General features: G+C 49.0%; 1 pseudogene; it reads right to left on the reverse strand.

Moving 5' to 3' along the window:
- Window positions 1-2128: 2128 nt before the first annotated feature.
- The window catches only part of LOC139826870 (dynein axonemal heavy chain 9-like), a 66044-nt pseudogene continuing 43646 nt past the window's right edge, over window positions 2129-24526 (reverse strand).

The raw sequence follows: 24526 nt of genomic DNA on the forward strand, positions 1-24526 counted from the left end.
GGGGGGTCCTGGGACGTCACAATGGGCCCTGGGGACAATGGGGCGTCCTGATATGTTACAATGAGCCCTGGGCACAACTGGGGGGTCCTTAGATGGGGGGTCCTTATGTGGGGGGCGATGGTTAAAGTATAAGTATGGAGAAGCTTGGCAGATTGATTATATTACACTTCCACAAACACGCCAAGGTAAGCATTATGTACTTACAATGGTGGAAGCAACCACGGGATGGTTGGAAACATCTGCCGTACCTCATGCTACAGCCCGAAATACCATCTTGGGCCTTGAGAAGCAAGTCCTTTGGTGGCCGGGTACGCCAGAAAGAACTGAATCAGACTATGGTACTCATTTCAAAACCAGTATTATAGACAATTGGGCCAAAGAACATGGTATTGAGTGGGTATATCATATTCCATATCATGCACCAGCCTCTGGGAAAACTGAAAGGTACAATGGTTTGTTAAAAACTACACTAAAGGCACTGGGTGGTGGAGCCTTTAAAAACTGGGATTCACATTTAGCAAAAGCCACTTGGTTGGTCAACACCAGGGGATCAACCAATGGAGCCGGGCCTGCCCAATCAGAAATTCTATGGACTGTAGAAGGAGATAAAGTCCCTGTAGTACACATGGAAAATATGTTAGGAAAGGCAGTCTGGGTTCCTCCTGCCTCAGGCACAGGCAACTATTCGTGGGATTGTTTTTGCCCAGGGACCTGGCAGCACCTGGTGGGTGATGCTTAAGGATGGAGAAGTTCGGTGTGCACCTCAAGGGGATTTGATTTTAGGTGAAAATGTGCAATGCTGAACTGTACGATGTGAATTGCCGCACTAACAATGTTTAATAAGTGTCTTTCAGATCAAGACAATGGTGATGAAACCAGCGCTGGCTTCTTCGAGTGGCGCCCGACACCTTCTTGGAAGTTGGTGTCCTTAACCCACCAACAGGGGTCATGAGATGCACTTGGACCATTTTCCCTGCCCTGGGAGACTGTGGTGACAAAATGAACTTAATGAACTTTTCAAAGGATGGTCCACTGATTAATTACTCCTGTGTATATATGTACATATGTGTATATATATATATATATATATATATATATAGTAGTAGTGATTAATTAGATTGTATTGATAGATTGTATTGATAAGGTTTAAGTATTCAGTGAATGTCATATGATAAGGGGTGGAATGTCCTGGTTTTGTTAAAAACAAGTTTCTCTTTTAGTGAATTTTTGCCTGTCAGCTAAAGCCTTCATATCAGCTGCATTTTCCTGGAGAACCCGACACATGTTTTGGTTAAACCCAGCAAGGGAATGCAAACTTATTGATAAGCACGGATGGACATCTCGCGAGAGGGGCAACCAGAAACTGATGACCGAGAGACTGACCAACGGTGAATAACATTCCATTCACGTGAATACTTCATATACAAGTGGGAGATCACGAGGATCTCGTCCCTTTTGTCTCTTTTCCCTTTTTTTTTTTTTCCTCATGGCCGACATCAGGAGAGGACCTTGCTGGTCGTCCCTGCGAACGGAGGCCAGTGAGAGACTGAATCCAGCTCCGGTTGGCTACAGAGTCTAATCCAGGACTTTGGGTGCTGGCTCTGCAGTTGCTGAGACTTACAAGATTGGTTTTGTATATTTTGTATTATTTTCTCTATTCTTATTAGTAGCATTAGTAAAACATCTTGAACTTTTCCAACTCTCTTCTCTCTGTCCTTCTTTCCCTCCCGATCGCCTGCCCTGAGTGGGAAGGGGAGAGAGGGAGGGGCAAAAGGGGGAAGTGGGGGGGAGAGGAGGTTGACAACACATCTGCCAGGGTTTGATTGTCACCCCGCAATCCTAACCCTCGACACTCTGTCTACAACTACCTAATAGGGAGTTATAGAGAAGACTGAGCCAATTTTTTTTGGAGGTGTATAGCAAAAGGACAAGAGGTAACAAACTGCAGGAAGGGAAATTCCAACTGAAATAAAAATATATCAGCTTCACCGTGGAGTGGGTTTAGTGGTGTGACAAGGGTCGGAGAGGTTATGGGAACTCCAGTCATGGAAACATTCAAAACTTGGCTGATCAGCCTGACCTGACTTTGAAGCCAGCACTGCACAAGAAGGGTTTGGACAAGAGAGTGTGAGCTAAATTATGAGTTTATGAAGATTGAATGAAAGTAACACATGGAAATGCATTCCCGGAGTCCAGAGCTTCTTTCACACTCAATTTCAGGAAGAAAATTGTGTTCCCGTAGGGACAAACAGGATATCAGGAGATCTCAAAAACTCAAGCATATTTAATGTGAAGGAATAATCAAGAATGAATCCAAAAGGTAAGGAAGGATTTCAAGAAAAATTGGACCACTATTTCAATAAACATTATGAAGCCCAGGAGCCAGACTCCCCCACTCCTGAAGCCACGTGATAAACAAAACAACACCTGAGCTCAGTCGCTGCTCCTGCCCCAGCATCCAGACCTGGCAGGACATTTCCTAATATCCCACAACCTGAGCACCTTTCAAGCAGGTTACAGTTAAAATTAAAGCTTCCCATGGAAATGCTGCTTTTCTCTCTCTGCCTTTCAAAGCACAGATTAACTAGAAGTCAGGAGTTAACACGACCCACATCTAACATCAAAAGCTGCTGATGTTTAGCTGAGCATAAGTGACAGGTCTGATTCTTTCTTGGCACAAAAGAGTTATTAACTTTTTCAAGGCCCTGTTTTTGCATTTCCCACTACGTCATTACTTCAGTTCTTGTGTGATGGACCAGACCACAAGGCACCAAACTTTCAGTACGTACTTAGGAGAACAGGTGTTAAGAAGGACAGCAACAAGTTACAAACCGGGGTTCTACAAGAGTTTATGGTGTTCCAAACCTCTCGATTCGGCTGCTGAGAACCTTCTCAAATTTTACTAATCAGCCTTAAACTCTGAAAGGCTCTTTGAGCAGTAAAATCTACTGCTTCAAAGTATGAGATTTCAGGGGAAAAAAAAGTCTCTCCGTTGTTGGAAGAAAATATTTCTAAATCTGAACAACTTCCCCTTGGTACAGAACTGGCTCTGGTGGAAATTCAGTTTTAGCAATTAAGTCAAAGCTGGGTTTGATTCAATTATCACCTTTTTAAATGCCACCCTTCATGCACATACTGAGCATCTGACCATCAAGAAGCTAAGAGGACATGCCAGTACAGGCCAACAAGCTAAGCTGGATCTAACTTCAGGGCCAGTAACCCACTAACTATCCACCACCTGCTTCAGTACAATAAAATAATTTGCCTGTGTGGTGGAACAGTGCCATTAATCCCCACATTTACACGTGTGGAACTGAGGCTCCCAAAGATGAGCGCAGCTCCATCGCACTCACCATCAGTCATTTAAGTGCTGAAGTCGGAAGCCCAAAGCTCCCTTCAGCTGGTCCCTTCTACAGCCAGAGGGCGTTTCAACCCACCCCAAACCTGCACATCCATCTGGAACTACTCATCCCTCCCCGCTGACCACAAGAGGCTGGAAAGTAACTAAGCTTCTCAAAGCCATGGGCAATGGTTCTGGAATCCATCCAAAACTAACAAGGAATTAAGGAATGGCCTAAGGTCACCCACTTTACTCAGGGCACACACGTGCTGTGTCATTTTTAGGTAGGAGACTGCATTCTGCCCACCAGAGCTAGAGGAACACAGCTCCGCAGCCTCTTGTAGCATCGGGACAAGCTTCAAGTCCCACAGGACAGCAACTGCACTTACTTGGAAGATACTGGAGAAGTCTCTCAAGTTGAAAATGTAGTGGAACTTGATGGCTGTTGGAAGGAATGTAGTGGCTACTTTCTGGTGCAGTCCCAGGGCAAGGGCAATCAGCTGCTGAGCTGATTTTTGCACAGCCCCCGAGAAATTTCCACTTGTCAGGTGCTGCGTTCAAATGGTGCTATAGATCCTGGACAAGGCATCCTGCCCAGGGATGGACAGCGCGAAGACACAGAAGTGACGCTGAGGGAGAGAAAGGAAGGCATGCAAAGGTCAGAGAGGTAGAAAAACACCTTTCAAGCAAAATGCCCTTGGGGATTTGCTGTGATAATCTCATCTAGGCTCCCTTTCCCATGAAATGCTGGACCAGATGATCTTTTGAGGTCCCTTCCAACCTGGGTTGTTCTATGATTCTCTGATTTGCAGTCCACCTGAACAAGGTTATTTCCCTCTCCCAGTTTGCCAGCAGAGCTCAGGTGGGAAGTGACATCACTCTGCTCACTAAACCAGGGATTTTCAACTGCATCTCACCAATGCTACACTGGAAGTGCAGTCCATTGAAGAGCCGAAGGGCTCTGAAGGTCCCACCGACCTCTGACAAAGCCCAGTCACTGTCTCTATTAAGAGCAGCCCCTGGAAGGTGCCATCTCCCAGAGGACCTCTTTACTAATTTGGAACTTGCAAAGTTGCCCATGGGACACTTCATTTTAACTCCACACCTTGCTGAAGAGGAGCCAGGGTCCAAGCTGACTCTGGTCATTAGGTTTCTCCATGATGAAATGAATTTTGCTCACTGCTACCCAGTCCCTCCATCGGTTGGCAGCTCCCAAAAATCAAAGTCTAATGCTTAAGATCTCTTCCCAAATCTTCTGTTATCAGCAGCGCTTGAACTGCTTTTTGTTTGGCTTGGGGTTTTTTTGTTCGGTTAGGTTTTTGGGGGGATTTGGTTGGTTGGTTGGTTTTGGTGTTCTTTGTTTTGTTGGTTTTGTTTGGTTGCTTGGTTTGGGGTTTGTTGGGGTTTTTGTTGTTGTTGTGTTTTGGTGTGGCTTGGGTTTTTTTTTAGTTTTGTCTGTTTTCTTCGTTTGGGTTTCTCCCCCACACCTCTTTTTACTGACAGCTGCATCAGACAATTCTGGAAAGCAGGCGGCGTTAATGCACCATGCTTCAGAGCTAAATACGAGCTAAATGAAGGCAAAATCTGCCTGTATGGACCAGAAGGTTGTCCTGAAAGTAGGTGTTAAGCTGGCTGGCAACTTTTGACTTCCTCCTCTGACGGAGCTGCAGAATGCGAGGAAAAACAAACAAGGGAATAAGGGACCCAGTTCGGTGCTTCACTATTAGGAATCACAGTCACTCGACAGATTCGTGCCATTTGTACTGATAAAACAACAGCAGGATCTGCCAGTGGTTGTCCTCTAACCTCACGTTTAAATGATCCACCCCAAAATAAACCCAGCGATGCACCTGCCGTTGTGCAGGGCTCTACCTGCAGCCGAGGGTTGATGGTGAAGCTCCCCGCCGTCAGGTTCATGCACGACACATACTGCACGTTCGTGATCTCCTTCAGCGACAGCTTGGTCCGGTCGTACCTTCGGGCAAAACACAAGCAGCAGCACAGTGACCACGGCCACTGCCTCTCTCAGTACGTGTCCCTGGGCTGCCAGAGGCCGCTTGTCTTCAGGGGGTCATATTCTGCGTCTTGCCAAGATGAGGCCCAGGCCCAGGTTGCCGGCCTATCTGTACACGGCCTGGCACACGCGAGTCCTGCTCCTGGTGGAAATCCTTCAGCTTCAACAACCTGTAGCTAATATTTCTATCAGTAATAAGCACTGAGCAAAGCCCCTGGGCCATACTCTTCACTTGCATGGAAATGGCAGAAAACAGCAGGAGTGTCTCTGGTTTGATCCCAACCCGGGACAGGGTGTGAGAGACTACAAGGGTGACTCTCAAACACTGTGGCAAACCCAGCCCTGCAACACCCAGTCATGGGAGACGGGCCATCGTGAGCAGGTGAATGGTGATTTACATGTCAAGGCCGAGGTGACAGCCACAGACAAAGGCTGGGTGACACAGGCAGTGCTGTGTTGAAGGACACGCAGCCTGTGCGCTGACAGGCCCGACACGGTGTCAAGGCCCAGGCTGAGAGACCCTTCGGGCCTTCCCCATCTTCCACAATCACCCCCAGTGACGCCTGCACAAAAGCCCAGGTGATCCCGAGGGCTATAAACCCTATAAAACCTGTGCCAGCACGGGCAGGGTGCCACCCTGGGGACCCTTCCACCCACCGGGCTGACCACGGGAACCGAACCACACACCACAGGGTGCTGAACCCTGACTACAGACCCAAGCATTCCTGCATAGGAACTGGACCTGAGACTACAAACCCCTCAAACACACCACGGAGCCCTAAGGGTGGTGAGACCTTTCCTTTCCCTTTCCTTTTCCTTCCCTTCCCATTTCCTTCCCCCTTCCTTTCCCCTTCTTTTCTTCCTCTCTCTTTCCTTCCTATATTCCTATTTCTTTGCCTTCCTTTTTGTGAGTAATACAGTAACATAAGGTTTAGAGCCCCACTTGTGCCACAAAACTCTTTCATGTGAATCTTTTCGCTGCTAAACTGTTTATCGATTGAGCTTAAGTAACATAAATCCTTCTGCCACTGAGTCATTTGCCAATTGGACCAAGCTACAAAAAATAAAGGTCTTTTGTTTGTGGACCTTCAGGATTGTATGTACTTTTTTCCAACCCAGGGGACTGACAAATCTCAGTCACACTTCCCCCAACCATAGCGCCAGGTGGGACATGACAAGGGTCAGCAGGCTGCTGCTGCCGGGGGAGGACAGGGAGTCCTGGGCTCCCTGGTTTAAGAAGGACAAGGAATTACTGGAGAGAGTCCAGCGGTGGCTACAAAGATGCTAAGGGATCTGGAGCACCTTTCTTGTGACAAGAAACTGAGAGAGCTGGGGCTGTTGAGCTGGAGAAGAGAAGCTGAGAGGGATCTGATCAATGGGATCAATATCTCAGGGTGGCTGTCAGAGGATGGACCAGACTCTGTTCAGTGGTGCCCAGCACCAGGGTGAGGGGCAGCGGGCACAGACTGAAACACAGGAGGCTCCATCTGAACATGAGCAGAAACTTGTTTGCTGGGAGGTGCCAGAGCCTGGCCCAGGCTGCCCAGAGCGGGTGTGGAGGAATTGAAAACCATTCCAGTGGTTAAAATTCAGACAGTCAAGAAAACACACCTTCAATGAAAATAAAGAAATAATGGGAAGGGTTATTAGAATGGAGTCGTGAGACAGGTAAACTGAGCCTTGGCAGCTAGGAAGTGTCAGGTAGTCTGTGAACCCTGCCGTACCCAACCAACGGGGAACTGGGGAGGGAATTTGCAGTTGGGATTAGGGGTGGATATAAGCAGTGGCTTTTTGCCCTGTTTTGTGTGCCTACCTTTAGGTGGAACACCCGACATTGCAAAATCGTTAATAAAATATGCTTTGCTGAGAGATCCTATCTGAGCCTATTATATTGGTGAGATGATAACTTCCTGCATGCAATACAGTGCCCAGTGGGCACTGCTGAGCACATGGGCAGAAGGCCTCGATGTGTCTGGGAGGGGACCCATGGCATGCTGCATCCGCCCACACCTCGCTGCATCCCCTGTACGTTGCTGCATCCCCCCGCACCTCGCTGCATCCCCTGTACGTTGCTGCATCCCCCCGCACCTCGCTGCATCCCCTGTACGTTGCTGCATCCCACCGCACCTCGCTGCATCCCCTGTACGTTGCTGCATCCGCCCGCACCTCGCTGCATCCCCTGTACGTTGCTGCATCCGCCCGCACCTCGCTGCATCCCCTGTACGTTGCTGCATCCCACCGCACCTCGCTGCATCCCCTGTACGTTGCTGCATCCGCCCGCACCTCGCTGCATCCCCTGTACGTTGCCGCATCCGCCCGCACCTCGCTGCATCCCCTGTACGTTGCTGCATCCCCTGTACGTTGCTGCATCCCACCGCACCTCGCTGCATCCCCTGTACGTTGCTGCATCCGCCCGCACCTCGCTGCATCCCCTGTACGTTGCTGCATCCCACCGCACCTCGCTGCATCCCCTGTACGTTGCTGCATCCCCCCGCACCTCGCTGCATCCCCTGTACGTTGCTGCATCCGCCCGCACCTCGCTGCATCCCCTGTACGTTGCCGCATCCGCCCGCACCTCGCTGCATCCCCTGTACGTTGCTGCATCCCACCGCACCTCGCTGCATCCCCTGTACGTTGCTGCATCCCCCCGCACCTCGCTGCATCCCGTGTACGTTGCTGCATCCCCCCGCACCTCGCTGCATCCCCTGTACGTTGCTGCATCCGCCCGCACCTCGCTGCATCCCCTGTACGTTGCTGCATCCGCCCGCACCTCGCTGCATCCCCTGTACGTTGCTGCATCTGCCCGCACCTCGCTGCATCCCCTGTACGTTGCTGCATCCCCCCGCACCTCGCTGCATCCCCTGTACGTTGCTGCATCCCCCCGCACCTCGCTGCATCCCCTGTACGTTGCTGCATCCCACCGCACCTCGCTGCATCCCCCTATGCCTCACTCCATCCCCCACACCTCGTTGCATCCCTCTGCGCCTCACTGCATCCCCCTACTCCTCGCTGCAGCCCCTTGTGCCTCCAACGCTCCCTCGCAGCTCCCTCACCCTCTATCTGCCTGACTTCCCTGACACCCACAGCCCAAGATTTCTGCCTCCGCTCCACTGTCTCTGTTCCTCGGAAGCTTTTGGCAGAGCTCAGGCATGCACACAGCTGAGGAGAGTGGAAATTGCAATGCGTCCCTGCCCTGTATTCCCTGTGGAGAGATGCAAATATTCATGTCCCACACAGAGCTGCTGGCTAAAGTGTAAAACACACCAATCTCCTTCCAAAACAGTCACTGCTTTTCCTTCAAATCACCTCTGCCTAGATAATGGTTGTTTGCTGCTGCCTGACAGAAGACAATGTTAGGTGCTCACAGCAGGGGGGTTCACCCCAGCTGAGGCCAAATCCACAGCCGCCTCTGCTCTCAGCGTCGCGGGGCAGCAAGGCCGAGCATCGCGCTCCCCTCGCAGGCTTTGCACTGGGACCACAGTCACAAGCCACAGCAAGAGCAGAGCAAAGCTCCTCTCAACCCAGCTATGAGTAAGCAATCAAGCGGTATTAAAGAAGCGATGGACAACGTCCTCGGACACACGGTGTGAACTGTGGGGTTGTCCTGTGCAGGGACAGGAGCTGGACTCGATGATCCTTGCGGGTCCCTTCCAGCTCAGGACGTTTTGTGATTCTAAGTGAATTTGTTTGCTGGGGACAGGGGAAGCCCTGAGGGTGCTCAACTCTCAGTTCACCCAGAGCCTCCCAACCAGCTCTAGCCCAGCAGTATGCAATGGGAAGAGGGACCCACGCTTTGAGATTCTCTCAAACCCACTCCCCAGCACTGGAGCTGAACAAACAGGTCTCCGACAACCAAGCCCAAGCAGGCTCCTACCAGTGGCCGTAGTCCAGGTGCTGCCGGATCAGCGTATGGGGCTGCACTGTCCCGTAAGCGTCCACCTCGGGCATGTTGAGATCATCAATGAAGTACACGAGCTTCTTGGTACCTGGAGGGCCATAATTCCTACCAGCCTTTTTCTCCAGAGGTTTCTCAAGCATACCTGTAGGGAGGCAGAGGTGCAAAGCTCATCTACTGGGAGAGCAACTGCTGCAAAATAAAAATGATTTCTCAGCCCAGCTCAATGCTGTGCTGTGTGTAGCTACAGCGGCCCCTCAAGGAGCTGAGATGTCCCCCAGCTGCAGCTGTATGAGGAGCAGCTGAGGGGCCTGGGGGTTCAGCTGGAGAACAGGAGCTGAGGGGAGACCTTCTGATCTCTGAACTGCCTGAAAGGAGCTTGGAGCCAGGGGGGTCGGGCTCTGCTCCCCAGGAACAAGCGCCAGGAGCAGAGGAAATGGCCTCAAGTTGCACCAGGGGAGGCTGAGGCTGGATCTGGGGAACAATTTCTTCCCCAAAGGGCTGTGGGGCATTGGAACAGGCTGCCCAGGGCAGTGCTGGAGTCACCAGCCCTGGAGGGCTGGACAGACGTGGAGATGAGGTTCTCAGGGACTAGAGTGCTAGAGCTGGGTTACGGTTGGACTCGATGATCCTGAAGGTCTCTTCCAACCAAACTGATTCTATGATTCTACAGTGCAGCTGGGAGCCCTGCAGGGACCCTTGGTCAGCACTTTGGTTTGACTTAAATCAGAAAGCTCTCAACTCTTCCTTCCAAACAAAAATACAACAAACTTCGTCTGCTACAAAACATGTCTACCTCAGAGCAAACAAGAGCTTTTCATGCAAGATAAAGCCTTTTGAATCTCTTCTGCATAATTTTTTAAACGAAATCTTGCTTGCAGAGGTGGCTGTGCCAGAGCAGTGAGCGTCCCCTGCTGCCTGCCCCGGCGATGCGGCAACTGCAGCGTGGCCAGGGCAGCAGGCACTGGGCGCTGCGATGGAGAAAGGGAGATGGATGCTGTGGGCACAGAAGCCCACGAGCAAAGCTGCTGGTTTTGTGAATATATGCATCTTTTACCCTGTTAGACAAAAATAGGCGATCTCAGGGCCAAATTCCTGGACATCTTCAGAACAACCAACATGACACTTTTATTTAAATGCATCAAATAATCATAAGTTCCCTGATCTTCTCACCAGCGTTACCCAACCCTCCAGATAATGTGACAAGACTTAATTCCAACACGAGCTGTCAAATTACCACCTAGTTTCAAGTAGGGTCACGCACACACAAAGGAAAGCACGGAGAGAACAGTTTCGCATTTCAAAGCCTTGGAAGACTTTAATTTGTTTTAGCAGAAGGCTGGGGTCATATGTTGCTCTAGCTCATAAAACGTGGGGAATATTTATAATCCTGGGCTGATATTTAATAAAAATCACCCCACGTCGCTGCACATCATGTTCTATAGGTTATTGATTCCTCTGATTGCAGCCCAGGCAACCTTTACTGTCTCAGTAAGTGGAAAAGCAAACGGAAGCAACGCTCCTCTGCCCAGACCCCGGGTGGGTTTTCTGCCCTGTGCTTACTCGAAGAATTTGTTTCATTAGCAGTTTTGGGTTGGCAACAGACCTATAAGGTGCTATAAAGCAGCACACGGTAAGTAGCAATTCTTTGTAATTAGGGAAGACTGGCAAATGTAAACGGGACTGGGAGTTTTTTTAAGCCATTTATTATCACGTGCAAAAGTTGTTAAGGAAGATTTATATTCCGTTGGTTTGTTTCAGATCACAGACCTTTCAAAACGCTGGGTTTTTCCTGCTCGGGTGCACTGCAGACAGCTCGCCTTGCTCACCACTCAAAACGCAGCTGATTTCTTGTCACAGACAGGTGCTGCACAAAGGAATGGATTGTGCTACGGAAAATGATGAATCTTTCCTCAGCGGAGCCTCTCTCCCCGTTCAATAAAACCACAATATTTGAAATTTCTGGTAGCAAGTTAAATTAAGTGTTTCAAATAAGCATTTAATTTAAATTTAATTAGTCCCTAATTAACATATAAAATCAGCCCTTTTTGAGGTTAAACAAGTATGCAAGAGATTCATCACACTGAAATGCAATCACTGGGGATCAAGTGACATGTTCGTGGAAGTGGTATTTTAATTCAAAGCCGTATCTCACAATAATAATAAGGGGCGGTGTGTCTGTGTGAGATCCTGACACATACTCAAACCAGCACCTCAAAGAAACAGTCTGGACACCTCGTACCTTCTGGTTGGGGAGCAAGGGAGAGGGAAAAAAAGAACCCAAACAAAAAAAACCACAAGATTTATTGCAATTTCTCTGAATGACAGAAGTCAGGGCTACATCTGATGGAGGGGCAGAGGCCCAAGAGGGCACGAAGCAGAGCGAGGCCCAGGGCAAATGCCACAGAATGTGGTATTTAGTCACAATAAACTACAGAAAATCCCCAAACTGGCCCCAGGTTCAGGCAGAGAGAGTGTTGGGCTCCTTTTAACCCCTGTGCACATGGCGCTTCTGGAAGCCACAGGATGCAGGGATGGGTTGAACAACAACTCTGCTTCCCCTAAGGGCTGCATCTTATACATCTCTGCAGCAACAGGCACCTTGTCTAAGGAACTACTGGAACTCAGGTTAGGATCTTTTTTAAGTAAGAAAAAATCCAAAATTACTTTGTGCCCATGTTTTACAAATTTAAAGATGTGCCTGCTGGGGAAAAGAATAAAGCAGCCAAGTGACAAACTACACAAAAAGGGACAAATTAACTCTAAAAAATGAGCAGCAGGGATCCAGGCCAAGCAGTATAAATCATGCTTCTCAATGCAAATCTCGCCACCACATCTTCATCCACACACAAGACAACTTGCTCCTCTGTGCAGGGGAAGAAAATCACTGACTCAGCCCACAGCTCATGACCAGGGACACGGTGCCAGGTCTGCCTGTACAAATAACACCTGCACACACTCGCCCATCCAGCTGGAGACAAACGGCTGCACATTCACAGAATCACAGGATCCCAGGCTGGTTGGGCTGAAGGGACCTCTGCAGATCCCCAGTCCAAGCCCTGCTCACGCAGGGTCACAGAGCAGATCACACAGGTGGGTCCAGGCGGGTTTCAATGTCTCACAGAAGGAGACTCCACACCCGCTCTGGGCAGCCTGGGCCAGGCTCTGGCACCTCCCAGCAAACAAGTTTCTGCTCATGTTCAGATGGAGCCTCCTGTGTTTCAGTCTGTGCCCGCTGCCCCTCACCCTGGCGTTGGGCACCACTGAACAGACTCTGGTCCATCCTCTGACACCCACCCTGAGATATTGATCCCATTGATCAGATCCCTCTCAGCTTCTCTTCTCCAGCTCAACAGCCCCAGAGCTCTCAGTCTCTCCCCATAAGAAAGAATCTCTAGGTCCCTCAGCATCTTTGTCCCCCACCCAGGCAGCTGGACAGAGAGACAGACAGACAGACAGACAGACAGACAGACAGACAGACAGACAGCTCAGCCCATTTAGCAGCTCAAGGGCATTTTGCAGAGACCCCAACACAGGGAAAAAAGCAAAGGGGCACCTGGGAGGGAGGAGGGAGACTGCAGCCATCACACACTAGCAAGACCCAAAACCCTTCAGACCTGCCCCAGAAAGCTGCCGTGACTCCACGACACAGCCCCAGGTGACACAGCGTGGGCTGAGCCTGTGCTGTCACCTCTGCGAGTGGATCAGTCCCACAGGGCAACTTTAAACTCTGACACCTTCCTTAAAACATCTGCAGTGTCGGGAGCCCAGCAGAGCACAGACAGGGGCTGTGATGCTCATGGCCGTGAGCGTGTTCGCCCCAGGGCCACCTGGCCAGGAAAAACCCACATGGTGAAGGTTAAAACCTTGGTCTCACTGGTGCTGGTCCTGTAGAGGGAGTAAAGGGATTTCAGGACACTTGGGTCAGACCAAACTCCATAAAGGAAGTTATTTTGGTTTACAGTGACCCACAGCTGTTGTTCAACTCAAAACAAGCAAGGTTGTTTCATTCCTGATTAATAAATACATGTAGAAAATTATCCTCTCTCTTTAGGTCAACTGAAAGTGAAAATACCATTCCAAAATGAGTCACTTTTCAACAATTCCCTCTTTCTCTTCATCTGTGAAAAGACTACACAGCAGAACTGACCTTATCCTGGTCTCAAACTTCATCTTTCACTGATGTGCCAAAATCCTCATCAAAGATATTCTCATGGGCTTCCCCAGGTCAGAGCCTCCCAGGGTCAGCAGCCGTGTCCCCTGGGGCGGTGGGATGTGGCACCCGCTCCGTGGGAGCACACGGGGCTGCATCAGGATGCGGGGGACAGCCCAGGAACCAGCAGCACCTGCACATCCCCATTAGCACTGTCCTCACTGACAACTGGGATGCAATTCCCATCATTGCACTCTGAGGACAGCTTAGATCCCAGCCAAGCAACCCATTCTATTCAGCACGGGCTTAAATTCAAGCGTATTAAAGACACACCTCAAGTCAAGTACGAGCTGTGTGCTGTAGAGAACAGCAGCAGATTTAAGTGTGTGCTTTGCACAGCCCTGAACCAGAGTCGTGGTGTTCAGAATTCAATCCCTCATGTTGGGAAATGCCATTTTCCATAAAACCAGGAGTCTGCGGACCAGTGAGTTTCACAGTGGGATTTAAGAGTCAGTGGGTGCCAGTGCAGTGCCCACAGTGCACACCCAGCTCCAAACCCCGACGGACACCCCAGGAATTTGGTGACCTGCCAGGCAGAAGTCCCACATCTCAGCCATTGTCTTACCTTGCAGCATGGCAGAGGTGGCGTAATAGTTAAACGGGACCTTCTTCACCACATAGGCGTCTGTATCCAGTGAGCAGAGCTTGTCCCCCACCAGCACAGACTTCCCCGTGCCGGCGTTGCCCACCAGCATCACGGGGCGCCGGCGCTCCAGGAGCCTGTCCATGAAGTACCGCACACGGACCGTCTCGGTGGTGGGCACCAGGCAAGCCTGAGAGGGGCAAAACGAGCAGGTAAGTGTACCCATCTGTGGCACCACCCCACTGCCATGTTCTGAGGAGACATCAAACTGGGAGAGCCAGGAATGAGTGCGGTGACCTGAGTTTCTAGATGGCGCTAGGAAGGGAACAATACACTGCTACCAACCATTCAAGTCAAACTATCTGTACAGACGAAACAATGACAGCGGGATGCTGAGAGCAACATCTGGATCTCCCCGCAAACACACATTTTGCTAAAATGGTAACAATTTTTACAAGTCATCTGCTCACTGTGGCACCTCTAAAAGGAAAGAAAGGCATAGCTGGCAAACGCAATTCACTACCTGCAGCAACTCTCATTTTTCGTCCAAATCATATAAACAACCCTATTTTCAGCCACGCAGAATGACGAGATGGTGTCTCAGGGACTTTGTCACTACGTTGTCCCACATCCTGCTTCTCTCTGCAGGCCAAACGCACCTCCATCCCGCACCCTGGGCACACCAGCCCTGGCTCATAGGTGTCTCTGAGCCTGCGCCTCATGGACATCACTCAGCTCTGGAAGATGGATGGAGGATGAGTCTTCACAGTCAAAGTACAGTAAAGAAAGATGGGTAATTGAGTTGTACTTCATAAAGAATGTGTCAAGGGTTTTGATTGTGGGGTGACAATACAACCATGGCAGATGTGTTGTTAGCCCCCTCTCCCCCACCTTCAGCCCCTCTCTCTCCCCCATTCCCACTCAGGACAGGTGATTGGGAGGGAAAGAAGGATAGATAGAAGAGAATTGGAAAAATTAAAGATGTTTTACTAATGCTACTAATAAGAATAGAGAAAATAATACAAAATATACAAAACCAATCTTGAAAGCCCCAGCAACTGCAGAGCTGGCACCTGAAGTCCTGGACTGGACTGTGCAGCCAACCGGAGCTGGATTCAGTCTGTCATGAGGCCTCAGTTCGCAGGGACGACCAGCAAGGTCCTCTCCTAATCTCGGCCATAAGCAAAATGGACGAGATCCTCGTGATCTCCCACTTTTATATGAAGTATTCACGTGAATGGGATGTTATACTCTGTTTGTCAGTTTCTTGGTCACCTGTTTCTCATTGCCCCTCTCGCGAGATGCGAATCTGTCCTTATCAATAACCTCACATTCCATTGCTATGTTTACCAAAACATGGATCTGGTTCTCCAGGAAAACGCAGCTGATATGAAGGTTTTACCTGACAGGCAAATTCACTAAAAGAGAAACTTGTTTTTAACAAAACCAGGACGGAATGCCATTCTTATTATGAAGTGCTTGACCTCGAATGAGACTTCAATTGAAATGCCTGCATACAGTCACTAAAATGCATGTGCTCTTCCCAGACAAAACACGTGCAAGGTTCACATACCTGTAAGGGCATTTCTGGATCAAATTCAAACTGAGGAATAAGTTTAGACCAAGGTTCAAACTTCTTCGTTTCTGGATCAATGTAGAAGTCAAAGACTGTGCCCTGAGAGGGAAACTTGATAGTCTTGAATTCTGCCACCCACCACTTGCTGAACTCCACTCTGTAGTCCACAAGCTATAAGACAAAAAGTGGAGAAAATACACTAATCTGGATCAATTAATTAGTAATGGAGAATGTTATCTATCCCAGTCCACCAGAGCGGGATTAGTCCTTAAAATATATTCCACAGCATAAAGTTCTTATCATTTTTCCTGCTATTAAGCCTAATTTTTCATTTTCTTCATTTCTGCTCATCAGTCCTATTTATTCATCTAAATAATTCATCCTCTGTGTTGATCACTCTTGGTATGTCTGAGACTAGATAGATGGATCAATTTGAAAAAGAGAAATACGTGCCTATGACTAAACAGACCACTTGATTGATTCTTGGTGCCTACTTCTTCCAACAGACAAGGACACAACATCCGTCTACATCTGTGCTCATGGTCAGTCACAGCATGCATACCAAAGCCTTTCCTCATCAATCACACCACTCTATTCAGAGGGAGTTGTTGTCTTCTGGCTTCTTTTCAAGCCACAACGTTTCAGACAAGCAGGACTGCAGACACCAGCGTACCAAAGCAGCAGCGAGGGTCTGCCCCTTTGACCCCGCCGTGATTCTGCGCTGCCACATTCCCCTCAAAGCACCCGTTTCCTTGCTTTTCCCCATTGTATCTTTCTACACATGGAGATTTTGGAGCATCTGAATTTTTTCAACTGGGGTGACAGTTTTGCTTTAGATGCTGGGTCAGGACTCACAAAATGTGCTTAGTCCCCTCCTCTGCCCTAGGTCTCCTGTATGACATTGGGCCAGCCATTCTGCCCAAACACCTTCCCATGTGGACAATGGGAACTGGAGAGAGGTGGAGGGGAGGAGGAGAGGAAAATTGCTGTGAGAAAGATGTTTGTGAAATACCGGACGCATCATTTAGCCCGTTTTAACAGCACAGTTTGTTCCTGGGGTGTCTGCAGGTCTCTCCTCCCCATAGCCATACAATGTGGGGTCACCAACACATTGTCCATAGGCTGCTCGGCCTCCATAAGGAAACCTGGGTTTGTTGCTGAACTGAACCAAGTGTCCTCCATAAAGCCTCCTGAGCCACAGTCCCTCAAAAGACCAGTGGATTTGAAAAACACATTAATAGTATCCACGATTTTGCAGACTCGTGCTATTCAGAGAGGCAGAATCCCTGTAATTCTCCGTTCTCCTGTTGTTATAACTCCTCAGCAGCGGCAGCAGAGTAGCCCGCAGTGGAGCGGGACGTGCGTGCTGCTAAAAGCTTTCCCACAAGGGTGCCCTTACCCCGCACAGCCAGACCGCCTGCAAGCGCGCTGTGCCGCGCTGCCCGCCCTCCCTGACCCCGCGGTTAAATGGAGCCACTCCAGCCCCAGCTCTATTGCCAGAACGGTGTGGAATTCAAACCACTTCCTTAATAAAAACCCCATATGGATTACCGCTAATTTCAGAGCCAGGAAATGGCAAATCTATCATCTGTTTTTATACAGGGGCCCCGCTACCCACCAACAAGCACCGAGTAGTGGGAAGCCTCCCAGACTGTTTCTCCTGACATTTCGGCCGCGAAAGGTCAGCGCGAAGGGCACCTTCGGTGGAAAGCAATAAACAGATTTTATATTGGATCATTTTTCATCAGGCTCCCCATTGCTCGGACTGCTGTATCCTCGCACTCTCAGCTCTGACATTTACAGAGCACCGCGGGCAGTAACGCACAGCCAGGCTCCCGGCGGAGCCTCCCGGAGGGTCGCTGTGCCTGCAGCTGCTCCTGCAGCCCACCCAGAGCCACTACCGCAGGCAGGAGCCCGGCCTGATGCACCCGAGACTGACTGTGCGGCATGGGGAACACAGCGGCCAGCTGCCACAGCACCGCACACCAGCATACTTGCGCTTGTACTGCTGAAGCAAAGACAAGTAGTGCTTCCCAGGCTTTATTGTGTTTTGTTTTGTTTCTTTAAGTCATCCTAGACTGGCAACACTAAGGCTGAGTATTTCCCAGCTGGCACATGGGAAATGGAGGCTCCACAAGGACCAAGGAAGCTGGTCTCGCACAGGTCATTCAATGGTCACAAGGTGTGATGGCACCAAGTGAGCACCCAGCTGAGCTTGAGCTGTGTTGTTCAGCACTTCCTGAAGCATCTGATCCTTGGCATGGAGCAAATCTGAAGAGACCAGCAGACACTCTAGGTCTGGCGTTAAGGTACATGAAAACACACAAAGAGACCCCTGGGAGCACTTGAGCAGCCATCAAGAACGGCAGTGCCTCCACCCGAGCTGGGGAGGGGTGTCTGGTGTTACATTCGTGGAGAGACCTCCCGCATAGTCCAGACAACACAGAGTTTGACACAAGCCCAGCGGAGATCAGACGTGGATCTCCAAGCCCTTGACAGCAGTGCAGTGTGGGCAGACCCAGACATCAGGACTACACACTTTAGATCTGAGGATAAGGCGTCCTCTGACTAGGGGATGCAACCACCCAAGAGCAGGTGTGCCCCTGTGGCCACGAAAGTCAATGGCACCTGGGGTGCGTTAGGAAAAGTATGACCAGCAGGCCAAGGGAGGTTGTTCCTCCGGCTCTGCTCTGCCCTGGTGACAAAACACCGGCTGGTTTGTGTTATGTAGCACGTCTACCTGTGCAGTCAGAAGGCTGAAAGACTGCTCCACTGATACATCCATCTGATAAATCAGTCTTAATTTGATCACATTATGCACATCCACAGGCTTCTATAAGTTAACCTTATGTTTCTCCCCAGTGAAATGCATCTGCATAAGCAAACATCCCTCCACCTTTACCACTGACCCCTCAGCTGTTCTCCGGTGGTGTTACACCCTGGATAACGAGGCCTTTCGTAAAAGGAATTGTAGTGTTTCTAGTTTATTATCACCTATATGAGAGCCCCAGGAAAACAGCATTACTGGCATAGCACTATGTTTCAGAAAGTATGAAGAAATCAAAACAACACAAAACCACACAAACAAACTGTGTGAAAGATGCTGAAGAGGCATCTTCCGTCTTACCTGATCTCGAAACATTGATCCACCAAAGGCCCAGACGGCAGCAAAGACAAAGTAAAGTTCATAAAGCTCCTTGGGACAGTCAGGAGGTGTGTTCTCCTCTGCCAGGAGACATTCAAGGAGGTAGCACAACATCTGAACCATACTCTGTTCAGGAATGGGAATAATCTTCTTAAATCTAAGGGATGGAAATTAGAAAGCAATACGTCCATCACAACCCAGGAAGACTAGAAATGCTCTTTCAGAATACTGGCATTCTGCTTGTCAGCGGTACGTGTCCTATTCCCAGGTACAATAAAGAGAACACCCATTCTCACACTCAGACCCGCTGGCACCGGCACATATACAAGTAATAACAATAATCAGAAGTTTCAAGCATTTTAAAACTTTGATCTTCTTGAAAGAAGCAGAATGGAAGACTTGCTAAAGGCAATGATTTCCTGCGAGCACGATGAGTTCAAAAGCGGTCAAATAGAGGAGTAATAAAATAAACCCTTTCATCTTGCCATTTTACATTCATTTAAGCTACACTTACAGAATTCCAAACTAATATTGTAGCTGCACTGAAGTCCTCCATAAAGTAATTATAGCTATTTGAAAGGTTGGTTCTACGATTTCTGAATTAAGCAAGCTACCAAAACACTCAGCTCAGGGTTGCCTGCAGCTAATCCCGTGGATTTCACGCTCTGAGACAATGTTCAGCAAACAGAATGGGAAACGTCCGATTGACTTTGCTACCAACAGTCAAAACCAACTTGGTCCCACAGAGAGAAGTTCCCTAGCACAATGTTTAAGTCCTGATTCCAGACCCTTCTGACACATCCCCCTTTTGGCTGACATCTCCCATGCTCACTGATTTTTCTTTTGTTTTTAAAGGAAAGTGCAACTATAGGAAGCAAGTAGAGGATGGGAGATGCTCCCTTAAGTTTTCTGGGACTCTACTTTGGCCAGTCCTCACCACAGTATGAGAAAGAGAATGGTTTCACATGATGATAAGCAAGAACCACATGACTTCCCTGTGGACACTGCTTTAAAGCCAAATCAAGCCAAGAAGCACTAGGACCCTTCCAAATACCCAAGTTCTTAATGAAAAATAACTTGTGGAGTGGGCTCAGGTCTAGCCTGACACATCAGGAGGCTGAAAAGCTTTCTCTTTGGGATCTGCCGGAATTATTTTCCAAGAGATAGAGAGTTGATACAGGAAATACAATAAAAATCAAATCAAAATCAGATGAAAACCAGATCTGACCAACACGATACAGGCAGGAGCGTCACTTTGCCCACCTCGCCCTGCTGGTTCTCTGAGCTTAAGCCAATGATGCTCAGGGCTTCCAGGGGCAAGGAGGATCATGTGCAGCACAACCCAGCGCAGCACAGCTGGGCTGGACAGTGGCAGGTGTCCCCATGCCCTCACCACGGGTGACACAATCACTCATCAGATGGTACCTTGTTCTGAGGGTGTCCAGGCAAATGGGCAGGTACTTATCAAACAAAATGGTCAGGTTGGCTCTTTCGGACTGGATCTCTCGCCTGTCGATCCAGCTGCTCACTGGAGGATTCCAGCCCAGATCCGACGGGTTGATGTACAGGATCCCTTTAGGCCCAGGGTAAGAGAGAACATACAGTAAAGACATAGCAGAAACTGTTCCTTTCTTCCAGCAGAGTTTACCAGGTACTTTCACACAACTAAAACCCTATCAAATATGACGGGACGTCCCATTACCTGCCCCCTTTTCCTGCCCCACTGCAGAGTAGAAACATGAACAGTGAAGAAACTTCACCCTTGAAACCACGGCGCTTTTCATGACCTTGCCCTAAATTCAGAACATTGTCTTGTCTGAGCAGTTTCATTGCTCTGGGCCCCATTTCCCCATGTGTAAAACTAGGGGACACCTCCATTCCCTTCTCCCATACTTCATGCACTTCTTCAGAAGATCAAGAACTCTTTGAGACAGATACTGTCCTTCTCCTCATAAAGTCCATCCAAAGGGCTTTGCACAACAGGAGCACTCAGCAACGCTGAAGCCATGATCACCCACCAACAGTCAGAGTGCTCTGGGTAAATCTCCAGGATGATGACAGCTCCACATGTGCATTTGGGGTCAGGATCCTCAGTTTGTCTGTCAGAAACCTGCCCTGTCCACCCACGGCCGCTGTGATCTCAGGTTGGGTACTTGCAACAGGAGTCAAGTTGGCCAACAGAAGACTGGTTAATGGCACTAGATCCTCCTGGGTTCACGGCAAATCCCAGTGCGGAGCTCAGGCCAGGACTCACCCGCTCGGGACACGGTTGCTGGGGTGGCTGTGCGCAGGTGGCTGATCTCAAACACCAACCGCATCGTTGGGTTCAGAGGGATTCTCTCATTGCTCGCCAGGGTCAGCACCTGCATTGGGCAGACAGACAGACAGAATGACATCTTCCCCAGGAACAGGAATGAAAAGCATTCAGCACTTTGCACTAAAAAGCTTGGTTGCTGCCAGCACAGTTCCTTGAGGGAATGCAGCTGATTTCCAGCAGGTAGTAGAACTGTCTTCCATGACTCAAAGGAACAGCACTCCCTTCGAGCGGCGGAAAAAGGTGTGGAATTATGACCCCACCCTATTTTTGAAGGGCCTGGAGCTACAATCAGGACATCTGTGATTATCCATGAGCCCAGTTCCAGGAAGGGAAATTACAATGAAACCATGATTTGAGCTATTTCCCCTCATGCACCATTTTCTATATGTGATATTGTTTGGTGTATCTGAAGAAACACAACCGCATTATTCTAGGAGGTGTTATTTCAGCATCTGCATTTTTAGGCTGAACCATGCCATGCAGTCAAAGAATATCTCCTTCTTTAACTTATATTCATTACCTTATTATCATCCATCACAGTATTAAGAGACTCAATCCACATTGGATCAATATCTCCATCTAGTACCATCCACTTGGGACCGTCATGCGTGATGTTGGCCAGCTCTCGCATGACTGATGAAAACAGGCCTGGGAGGGTGACAGGAAGATGGTGATGAACACTGAACTTGACACCTGCTCTAACGGTTTTCTCCAGCAACACAGTAAAAATTACTCTAATTAATGCTTTCCTCTCAAACATGCAAAACTCTATGTGCCTATACGTAAATATTACTATATCACAATACGGTTCTAGTTTGCTTTAAAGTGAAAAAAGGGTTATCAGTTATCACTACTGAAAATGATTGCAGACCTACGCACGAGCTTCATTCCCACCGAGAATCATAAGGGATAAGAAAAACGTAGAGTAGCTACTCAAAGGCAAAAGGCGGCATGAGTTATACAATGCAGAGAAAACCACCTGAATATGCCTAGGAAATCCTTATAAATATTTTTTTGTGGCTCAAAGTATATCAGGGCAATCAAGATGCATTAAACGCTGGGTCATGGCTTTAGTGAGACTGAGGGGAGAACAAGCACAGAATGACATTGAATGACAGAACAAAATGTTGGTAAAATCAAGGAGAGAGAGGATACAGAGTCTCAAGGGGAGTAAATAATGAATGTTAAGAAGACCACGAAGGCTGGGAATAGAGCAGCAGCACTGCAGAGCAAATGAAAACTCCACAAAACTATTGCTCTCCTCTACATGTGAAAATACCTCGGGAGATGCTGGTCTTCATGAAAAAACATCAGGCAAACATTAAAAAAAAGCCTCTCTTCCAGTGAATTGTGACAAGGACTCTTTTTTTTTTTCTTTTTTTCTCCAGGACAAGCTATTTCTTTGTGATCCAGATCAGGAACAGCTGGTGGCACCATCTGACTGAAGACAAAGCTTGTGCTCAGCAAATGCAGAACGGCTCACCTGGAACAGGTGTGTGATCCCGAGACTGGGTCAACAAAAATAACGCTTCAGCGCCTCTGCCTCCAGCCAGTTCCTTACGTGTTGGACACACGCCTTGGGAACCACTCCGACATTATTAGCATCAGAAACAGTTGCTGTCTCAGGGCATCAGGGCTTCCCTCGGATACACCGCGGCAGCGGGGAGAGGAAAGCGCCTCTGTCCCGACCTTGTGCATCCACAGCACACGGCTCTCTTGGGGTTTAAAAGAAGAGTTTTGTTCTGCAAAGAACACTTTTGGGATTCCCATATGGGACCTTTTACCACCTAACATGTAGGACCTTTTCAACTTCTGATAATGTGACAGGATAAAACTGGGGAGCGGAAAAGCAGGGGCTGATCTGTAAGGGAACAGGTCACCTCTTGCTAGGCTGTGGTGAAGATTGCCTTGCTGGTCTTTGACAACATGAAACAACATTTTCAGGAATGGTTACTGCAGAAAATATCTGCCTTGAAAGCTCAGGGAGGAGTGCCACTATTTCATTTAAACCATCGCAGGCCAGAAACCACTGGACAGTCACCTGTAAAATGTCCCTCCTGCTGTTCGGTGTCACCGCTGCCCTCGATCTGCAGCCACTGCTGCAGCCAGTCTGCACAGTTCAGGCTGTACCCTGCACGTCCCTCTGCCACTTTGATTTAGGCTCCCTAATTACAATTAGAAAGAAATTAACCTGGCATTGGAGCAAAGCAGGGGGTCGGGAAGGGTCCATGGCGGGGCCAGGGGAGGTGGGTGGCAGCTCATCTGCTGCTGTGGATGATTCATGGTAATGTCTTCCCTCACCTCCCCCACACCTCCCAAACCCGCCGCACACGTAAATCGAAGCTGCCTTTATGTATCAGTCACAACCCAACATTTCCACTCCAGATTTTCTGTAATCTTCCAGCAAGTTTGAAATGTTCCTCAGGAGTAAGCAGGATCAACAGCTTGGCAAACGCTGGTGTGCTACAGAGATCGGGCAGCCATACTGAGTGGAAAAACTGACGTTAAGGCTGCTGTGCGTGCTATCAGCAATGAAAACCTGGGGATGGGACATTTTTTGGGGTCCCAGTGCACACCACAGTGCAGGAGGGACATCTCTTCCATCACTGGTCCAGCCAACTCCCAAAAACTGCCTGCCCCACTTAGGAACTGGTAAGTGTTGGTATTAATGGGCATTAAAATTATTCTTAGGGCAATAGGATCAAGTAGGCTTATGCTATATTTCCCATGTGAAGATCAAAGAGCTAAAACATCCTGTGTATCCTTTCAACAACAAACTGTCATGTGGCTGTAGGCAGCAGACAAGCACCTGGGCTCTCAGACCTGCACATGAAGAACCAGTCACCCTGCTGCTGCTCGGGAAATTCATTAAAAATACCCGTCTTTATCTACATATTTCAGACATGAAATGACATTTACCGTCTTTCCATTCTCTTGTTGCTGGGTTAATGATGCCAAAGAGCTCATCATTGGTGACTGCCTTGGGGTTGAGGTCTGTCCAGACAGGACGTCGCTTCATTATCTGGTAAGTCCTGTTCAGGGATCTCATCACCTGAGACTTGCCCGTGCCCGCGTTACCCACCACGCAGACAGAGTGCCGGACCGTCAGCAACTCCTCCAGCTGCACCACCTGAGAAAAACACTCCCAAATTTTAGACAAAGATGCCAAACTGAAGTTCAGGTCTATAAAATAGGTCCCACTGGGCCACCTCTTTAGAAAGACGTGACCCTGAGACACAAGCAGATTTGACAATTGAGTTTGGTCCAGCCACTCTAATCACAATGGGTGAAATCCTCAGCCTGCAGATAAACTTTCAGCGCTGTTTATACTTGACAACCACCACCTGATGAGGCCCTGCTCTCCAGGGGCTACACTTTCATGAGCCTACAAAAGTCGGCCCCTTTGGAAGCCCAGAGACTGATCCAGTGCTGACTTCAGGAGC

This window comes from Patagioenas fasciata, unplaced genomic scaffold (genome assembly GCF_037038585.1).
Source record: "Patagioenas fasciata isolate bPatFas1 unplaced genomic scaffold, bPatFas1.hap1 Unplaced_5, whole genome shotgun sequence".
NCBI lineage: Eukaryota > Metazoa > Chordata > Aves > Columbiformes > Columbidae > Patagioenas > Patagioenas fasciata.